The 9,160-nt window shown below is 43.2% G+C and overlaps 1 long non-coding RNA gene across 1 annotated transcript; it reads left to right on the forward strand.

Moving 5' to 3' along the window:
* The first annotated feature begins 1,850 nt into the window (after positions 1-1,850).
* Positions 1,851-3,065, forward strand: LOC141567875 (uncharacterized). Its single transcript, XR_012490815.2, has 2 exons — positions 1,851-2,372; positions 2,809-3,065. It is a non-coding gene; the product is annotated as an uncharacterized LOC141567875 (long non-coding RNA).
* Positions 3,066-9,160: the final 6,095 nt, after the last annotated feature.

Consider the following 9,160-nt stretch of genomic DNA (forward strand, 5'->3'; position numbering starts at 1 on the left):
TCATTTAAATTTTGTGTCTCCCGTTTCTGGGCAGTAATCCGATCTTTTCACTGTGAACTAAATAAAACTAGTTTGGCTTTAGTTGTTCTTATAACTAGTTTGACCACATTTACAAAAAAGTGCTTATATTCAAAATTACTTCATATGCTTAACAGAGATTTGAGTTTATATGTGTGTATGTTTAAGAGATTGACGAATGAAAACATTTTTCTCTGGTTCTGACTGTGATTTAGAAACATTTCATTGTTAATGTTGTCTATTTTCTAGATACGATAATCTGAAAGTTGAGGTAGTCTGGTCGGGCTTTTATAATTCACATTTCATTTTAGTGTATGTGGAATATTTTTGAATACTCGCAGAGTCACACAGTTCCATACTTAGCTCTTTGGTACATAAATAGAACATAATATTAAAAATAATTTTAATTGGGTGACTAATGTAACAGAGGGGTGAAACTACGTGTTCACCCAAGCTGATTTTGCTGTGTCACAGAGACAGTGGCCAAGGACATCAGGGCAAACTTCCTCACCACTTTCTTGTTGGTCTCCCCACTTTTCTTTTGCCTGGCTTCCTACGCTGGACCCTGGAACATTCTCCTAAAGACCCAACCCCACTTCTGTTTCCCAACTAACCCACACCTGAGGCAAGAAGATATGAATAGTTCTATCTTCCTCTAACAGGATTCAGGATTCAGAGTAAAGACTAGGGCAGTGTGTGTGTATGGGGGCGGGGGGAGGCGGGGGAGCGGCTGGGGTCCCAAGCAACACCAGTGCCCCCAGGGGAAACCAGCTGGCTTCCATGAGTACCAATTCCTCCCTAGAGTCAGCACTGTTTCTCCCAGTGTGGGAAATTCTCTGGAGTAGGTTTTGGCTGACTTCACCCAGGCCGAGTGGTCCACCCCTTCTGAGGTATCTGGCAAGTAGTAGGGACCTAGAAAGTCCCATTGCATAGGTCCCCGCTGGTGACTGAATGTATAGCTTGTTGCTGTCCTTGATAGCTGGGTCACTGTGCCTGCTCTGTGTCTCAGGGCCCAGTGTCACCTGGATGCTGCACCTTGCCAGGAGGGCTGGGCCATAGAAGTTAGCTTCCGAGCCTCTCGGTGCTCCTGGGTATGCTGCCAGCACTATATTGTTGGCAGCAAGCCACCCCCACACCTGTGCCCATGTCCCGAGTTGTGACAAGGGTGAGACAGAACCTACGAATGATAGTGGTAGTGACAATTGCCACGTACTGAGTGTCAGTGATATGTCATGCTATCAGTGCTTGTCATGTGTTTTCTCATTTAATTCTCACAACAAGCTCATGAGGTAAGAATTTCCCTTCCTTTTGAGGAAACAGGGTCAGTAAGTATAAGTAGCTTATAAGGATATATAACGAGTAAGGGAAAGTTGGAGTTCAAATTCATGGCCGCTTAAAGCCAAGCTCATACTCTTAACTATTAAGACATGTTGACTTTCAACAGGATTTTGGATTTTCTTTCCTTCCCACGGCCACCTTATTTTGAGACTCAGAAAGTAAAGTTGTGGGTCATATAGCATGAGTCTATTTGTCTCATTTGTATTATATCTTTGGATGAAGTAGGGTAGGTCTTTTTTTTTCAGCATTTCTAAAGTAACTCACTCAGTGCTGTGCACATGGTGGGTCCACAATAGAGACTGAGAAATTAATGGTAGAGGCATGTTTCATAAACATAAAGATAATAGAGATAGTGGACCCAGGTCAGACTTTGTTCCAGAATCTGGTACCATTGGCAAAACAAGCCCTTGACAGCATATCAGTGGTTGTGAACTTGCCAATGCATGTACCTGTTGTCTGCAAATAGTGTCCAACTAACAACTACCCTTCACATGCTGACGTCTGGCCCTATATAAACATTTCTTTTTTAGAACAAGTTCTTAATCCCTACATCCCTTGGTTTATCACTAGTTTCTTGAGAAAATAATCTGTCCACATTCTCCAGTCACAGGATGACTCAGGCCAGGGATCTGGGCCATTTTCTGGGCAGTAGCTGGACTTCTGGCCCTGTCCCATTAGGACGCAAGCCAACACGCCACAGCGAGGTGCCCCTTCTACCCCCCGCTACTGACGCAGCCCTTCGCTCCTCTCCTCCTGCCCACTGCTGCCTCTGTGGTTGCCAGAGTAACCAGAACAATATTACTCCACATGCTCTAGGAACAAAATGTCAATGCACTTTACTATTGTTTTAATTTAAAAACTAAAGTGTGAAAATAACTCCAGCCTGGAAGAAATTCCCTTCCTGGCAGACAGCTCTCTTTGGAAAGGAGAGATACAAAATCAGCACAAACAACTCAGGAGTAACAGTGGTACTCAGGTGTATTAAAAGAACCTAAACTCGTACGTCTAACCCAATGGTAAATGTATAAGTGCTTGTTGAATGAATGAACGAATGAATGAATGAAAAATGTGGTGTAAATTGCTGAAAATTTTAGGAAGTTTTACATATATGTATATCTTCCATATGTGTGTGTACATATATATATATGTATATGGGTTTTATGAAAATATATGAATGAATATATATGTGATACACATAGATATGAATATATATGAATATATATATATGAATGAATGTATATATATATATGAATATATATACACACATATATATATGAATTTTAATGGAAAACTCTTAATTCCTGGATACTATTATGAGTTTTAGGATGGTGGGTATAGCGGGGTATATAGCTCCCCCCACAAATTCATGCCCACCCAGAACCCTCAGAACGTGACCTTATTTGGAAGTAGAATCCTAGTTCGGGATCTCACAGTGGAGTCATTCTATTCTAGATGGGTCCTGTGTCCAATGGCTGCTGTCCTGACAAGAAGAAAGAAGAGGAGAGGACACAAAGATAAAATAGAAGACGGCCATGTGAAGGGAAGAGGGATTGATATGATGCCGCCACCAGCCAAGGAACACCAGGAGCCACCAGGAGCTGAAAAAGGCAAGGTCGGCCCCTCCCCTAGAGCCTTCGGAGGAAGCACACCCTGTCTCAGATTTCCGGCCCACAGAATTGTGAGAGAATAAAGTTCTGTTGTTTAAGACACCTAGTTTGTGATCACTTGCTATGGTAGCCCTTAGAATTTAATCCACTGGGATATTTAGAATGAATACTGGTGTTTTCTTGTTTACTTTGTAGACCGGGGGCATATCAGGAACTCCCAACGTGTGTGGGAAAGTGAATTTATTATAACGATGATGCAAAGAAAGACAATCACTTTTCAGCCTATTTTGAGGAACTTTTCTCATCTTTGGCATAATTTTTTTTCCTACATTTAGAGCTGCTCAGTGGTATAAACGTAATAGGAAGAAAAACAAGTGGAAGTTTGGACTGACTGGCTAAGGAGTAAAATGGGATTCGTGTTAGGGAGCGGACACATTGGGTCATGAAGATGAGGCCTCAGGAGCTTAGTCTGGATAATAAAGGTCTTTAAGAAAGAGGAATTAAATTGTTTGGCTTGAGTAAGTGAGAAGAACTTGGAGTTTTTTCAGTTGGTCCCAAGAAAGAGAGAGAGAGGATTTTGGTAAAACAGACAGAAGGTGACATACAAAGATGTAAGGGAGACAGTGGGAGAAATGGGCAGGCAGGGGAGGAGAAGAGGAGATTTTTTTATCCAGTCTGACCATCTTGCCTTGAAATACTTAGACTGTTTACATTTAACGGAATTAGTGATAAATTTGGGTTTAAATCACCATCCTGCTATTTGTTTTGTTTGCCCCATTTTTCTTTTGTTTCTGCCTTTTTAAAATTAATTGAGTATTTTTATTATTGTATTTTATTTCCTTTTTTGCTTATTAGCTATTGTATGTACATATGTACTGTGTTTCCCCGAAAATAAGACCTCGCTGGACAATCAGCTCTAATGCATCTTTTGGAGCAAAAATTAATATAAGGCCTGGTCTTACTTTACTATAAGACTGGGTCTTAATATAATATAATATAATATAATGTAATGTAATGTAATGTAATGTAATGTAATGTAATGTAATATAACATATAATATAGTGCTGGGTCTTATAGTAATTTTTGTGGCAAAAGACGCATTAGAGCTGATTGTCCGGCTAGGTCTTATTTTTGGGGAAACCGTATATATATGTATGTATTTATTGTGGTTGCTCTTGGATTGAAAAGGTATATCTTTAACTTATCACAGTTCAAACCTTCAAATAATGTCATACCACTTCATATATAAAGAACCTTGTAGCAGTATACGCCCATTTCCCACCCCACCCATTGTTATTGTCAAACATTTTATATAACATTATAACATATGTTATCAACACCACAATACATTGTTATTAGTTTTGCTTTAAATAGTCAACCATCACTTAAAGACATTTAAAAATGAAAAAAATAAGCCAAAAAAATTTATTACACACAAAATTAGATCATGTTACTTCTTTGCTTAAAACCTTTCAACAGTTTCCTGTTATACTTTGAATAAAATTCAGACTCAACATGTCCCTCGACCTTAAGCTAGTTAGGGGGAGAAACCATGTTTTTAGCATCTAGTCCCATGCTCATTTCATAAAAAATTCTCGAGAAATGGTAGCTAGTTTCATTATCAACTTAATTTTTATCTCAGTGTGATTTATATACCCAAAGAGGAGTCAGTTAACCTAAAGGAATGCCTAGTAATAAAACCTCCCTCCCATCTTTCTTTCTTTCTTTCAGCTCCCACTTTGTTGTAGTCTTTCAGAAAAAAAACACTCTGCCACCTAGTCACACAGGATTTTTGTTAGAAAATGTGACCTTTTAGATTTGTGATGTACCTCTTACATTTGTCTTGTGTTTTTAATAAGGTGTTTTGAAAATGTAGAAATTTCCTGGGAGTTACTTGCTCTCTTTTAAAAGGCTGTTTTCTTCATTGTCAGGGCTGTGTCCTGGTGGGAGGTTGGCTTGTTCTCTTCTTCAGAACCCTGAATTTAATTGCACTGTGATTACTGTTACGCAGAGCTGCTCAGCACCCCTGTCCCTTCACAGTTCGGTGAACAGCCCAGTGTCTTTCCTTCCTTGTGGGCTTTAAACGACTGGTTCTTATCCAGCACCTCATCTGCATCTGCTCTAGATGAGGTGTTCCACCAATCTGTGTGGGCTATTGAAGTTCTCCATTGGTACTAACTGACCTAATTTGACGTGTCCCCAGAGCTGCTAGCTTCCCCACTCCGTCTCCAGGCTGCAGCACTGGGCGTGGGGTCACACCTCTCAGTGCCTCTCTGTTCCTGACTTCTGGCTCACCCGCTGAACAGCAGAAGAACTCAGACGTTCTGGATATGCATGACCTGCTCCCCTCTTCAAACAGACCCCCACTCGACCCACTCCAGGGAAGTGTTGGTTCACTTAGTGGCTCATTTGTTCCCTCAGTCAGTCAGTGTCCCTTGACTCCTTCCTATGTGCCAGGCACTGGGAACTGGGGTGCTCTGCTCCCAGAAACCTGTTGGCCTTTTGGGGGTTCCAGTGGACGTCCTAATTTGGCTCTGCCTGTTCTCATTATGAGAATTAGATGAGAATGTTTGGGCCAGGTCCTCCCCTCTTCCTATGCTAGTGATGCTACGAGCTCACAGTGGTACTGCTCAGTGGTTTTGCAGCTCTCATGTCAGTGTGCCCACTGGTCCTGTTTGGTCTGCTGGGCCCCTGGTTTTCCCCAGTACTGTGTGCTCCTGGGCCTATGGCTACTGAATCAGCACATTGTTGTTGAACAGCAGACACTCCCTTCTCCCAGAAGCCCAGATAGAGCTCAGAGTGGGGCAAACACTCATGCCATCTCAGACTCTACTTAGAGCCTTCAATTCTGTAGTACTGTTTGATAATTTTTCCCCTTTATTTTCTCCATTGGGGGGAAAAAAAAAGAAAGGAAACCTATGAGTTAGGTGCTGTAGCTCCTAGACTGAGCCCCCAGGTCTTTCAGCTCTTGTTCCTATTTTCTATCTCTGTCTTTATGTCCTACTTCTAGGAAAGCTCCTCAATTTTAACTTACAACACTTTTATTGAAATTTTTATTTTGTTTAATTTTATTTTTGTGAATTTCTCAGAACTCAGATTTGTTTTCTTACTTTTTTCTTTTCTTTTCTTTTTTTTTGCATAGGCACCAGTTCTTGTTTTATGGGTGTAACATTTTTCGGTTCTGTGATGATATTCATTGTTGCCATTGTTATCCTTAGTTTTATTTTACACCCTCTATTTTCTGTGTTTCTGGAGGTCCTTTTTTTTCCGGTTTATTTTAGTTTCTCTTTCCATGGAAATAGCTTTCCTAAAGTATCTGCTTGTCCTTAGCTTTATATTCTTATTCAGGATTAATGTATAATATAAGTTAGGAGTTAAGCTCAAGCTTCTGTAGCACAGAAGCCCCCAAACTACAATTGCCTAAATAAAGTAGACGTTTGCTTATCTCTCATGGGCAAACTAGGGGTGAGTGGTCCTGGTTAGTGGTCATTAGATTCCATGCAGAGGTGGCATCAGTTAGTGCTAAGTGTTGAGGGAGGCGCAGCGGAGAGGAGCTAGAGAACGGAGAGAACCAGGACATACATAACTCGGAATTCCAACAGAGGACAGAGGGGAAATGAGTAGGGTTGGTGGCAACTGGACGATTAGACAGGGAGACAGTAGGCAATACCCCGCCAGCTCATGACTCGGGGGCAGAGCTCTCAAGCCAGCTGAGGAGCCTGATGAAGTTGAGGCATAGTTTCAGCCTAGAAAGAGGTGAGGACTCAGAGCAGGACTCAGCAGCAGGGCCCAAGGTGCTGAGCCCAAAATGACCTGGAACCTTACTGACTGGAGATTTGTTCCAGACCCGGGCCATAGCTGCCGAGCGCCCCTTGCCTTAGGCTAAGTGACAGACTGAATGTGTCCTCTCAAATTTCACAGGCTGAAATCCTAACCACCAATGGGATGGTATTAGGAGGAGGGTGATTAGGTCATGAGGATGGAGCCCTCATGGATGGGGTTAGTGTCCTTCTAAGAGGAGCTCATAGACAGCTCCCTCGTTCCTTCTACCGTGTGAGGACACGGTGAGAAGACAGAGATACTGGATCTGCCAGTGCTTTGATCTGGGATTTCCCAGCCTTCAGAACTGTGAGAAAGAAATGTTGGTTAAGCCACCCAGTCTATGGGATTATATTTTTGCTAAGACAGACTCAGATTGATTGGGGGAAGCAGGAATGGGACCCAGCCTGTCTCTGGGGTTAAGTGGCTCCAGTTTTGGGCTGGTTCCCTAAACAACAGGCTGTTGTTGCTGCAGACTGACTTTCGATGTTCGGAAACAAGAAGGATTTTTTTCCCCCTTAAAGATATCTTATATTGAACAGATTAAAATTGATGAGCAAATAATTAAAAAAGCATTTTTAAAAGCATGCAAATTGAATGAGTAGAAACTGAAAAAGAAAAAATGAAGCCAGAGCAGGAAGACTGGGCATTTTTACATGTGCTTTTCCCTGTTGGCCTTGGGTGCTTCCTGACGGCAGGTCGCTGCAGTTGTTTCACCGAAAGATCAGAGTGAAATAGGGATACGCAGAAAAACACTTTTTCCTTTTCTCTCACTGTCCTTTTAAAACCACCGAAAGGCCTATTTGTTTGCCTTTGTTCCATGAATGAAATTTTGGGCCCATAATTTAAAGGACACTTCTGTCACTTTCAGTCACAAGAATAGTCTTGGTTCAACACTAGGACATTTAGTCCAGTCATGACTTTGCACTTCATATAAAATGTCTCCTGTCCTGGGGTTTGGGAGCATCGGGCTGAGAAGCCCAAAGCTGGGGACCACCTGGTGAGCTCCTCTCTTTCCTGCTCTTCCTCCCCTCCTCCCACTGCCCGCTGGGCAGCCTCTCACCCGCCAGTTGGAGGGTCTCAGAAGGAAGAATGGGGTTAAGTGACTTGCTTTTGGCATATCCTTAAAGGTGATTCTTTCTGTCAGGGAGGTTTTCAGGGGGTTCTCAGAGGCCCACCCCTCCCCACGTTTGCTTCCTATAAGCAGCACTGCCTCCCCCTCACCCCAGCCTCGTGCTGGGGCTGTCCTGCTCTTGGCAGGAAGGCTCCTTTAAAATCTTGTGCTATGGAATACAGCATAGGGAATAGAGTCAATGGAATTGTAATAGATATATACGATGCCAGAGGGGCAGATGGGGGGGGTATCACATTGTGAGGCGTGAAATGTCTATTACATTGTTTTGTACACCTGAAACTAATAAAAAAAAAGAGGAAATAAAATGGTCTTAAGCTGCAGGAAAATGCCTGTCATGAGTCAGATATGCATCTCCAGGGGTCCTACGTCCCACTTTCTGAACAGTCTCCTTGCAGCCCCTCTCACAGGTTTGAGAGGACAGGGACATATGTTCCCCTCCTCCCCCAAACTGGGTGGGTAGGTTCAGGAATATGCCAGCACTCCAACTTTCTCCAAAGAAATCACCACTTCAGCCTCTACCCTTTTATAGCCTCAAGGACTATGGGCTTCAAAATCAGTTTCCAGCACCTTCTTGCAATTCCTAAATAGGTGGTCTAGAATTTCTCTTTGGAATGGTGGGGGTCTTTGCCACTTATTCTGTTGACTTTAGGCTCTGGTGCCTTCACTGAAGCTGAGACCAAAGACGACCATCGCACTGTCTTCTGTTATAGTTGTATTTTTTTCACTCGGCCCAGTGCCTGGTATATAACAGACACTCAATAACTGTTTTTTTGAACAAATTGATTATTAATGAGAAGCTACAGTGAGGCGAGGAGAGCGGGGATTCCCAGTCCAGACAACCCAATAGTTGAGCAGAGGCTCAGTATTTCCCTGGACCCTGAGGCTTCACAGCTGACATGCGACCGCACTGGAGGGAATTCAGAATGCTGCTCGGTTCCCGGTCCCCTGAGCACAGGATGAGGACACCAGTGACCATCTCTGATGTAATGCCCTGGCCCAGCTCAGTTGAAGCAGAGCTTCTTGGGTTGCTGCCACCATTGCTCAGCTCTGCGGGCTCATCCATAAGCTCTCTCCTTCTGCCTTGGTCCTTGTCATGCTCCTTGATCACGAGGACCACTGCTCTTCCAGGGCCCCCTCCCCCACACCTGGAGGACATCCCCTTACTCTCTGCCTGTAAGTTACTTCCTCCGAGTGGCCTGCCCTCATCGGCTTGTTCCCCTGCTCCCCATGCTAAGTGCCTGTC

The sequence above is a fragment of the Rhinolophus sinicus genome, chromosome 6 (assembly GCF_057876585.1).
Source record: "Rhinolophus sinicus isolate RSI-liver-muscle chromosome 6, RSI-T2T, whole genome shotgun sequence".
Classification (NCBI taxonomy): Eukaryota; Metazoa; Chordata; class Mammalia; order Chiroptera; family Rhinolophidae; genus Rhinolophus; species Rhinolophus sinicus.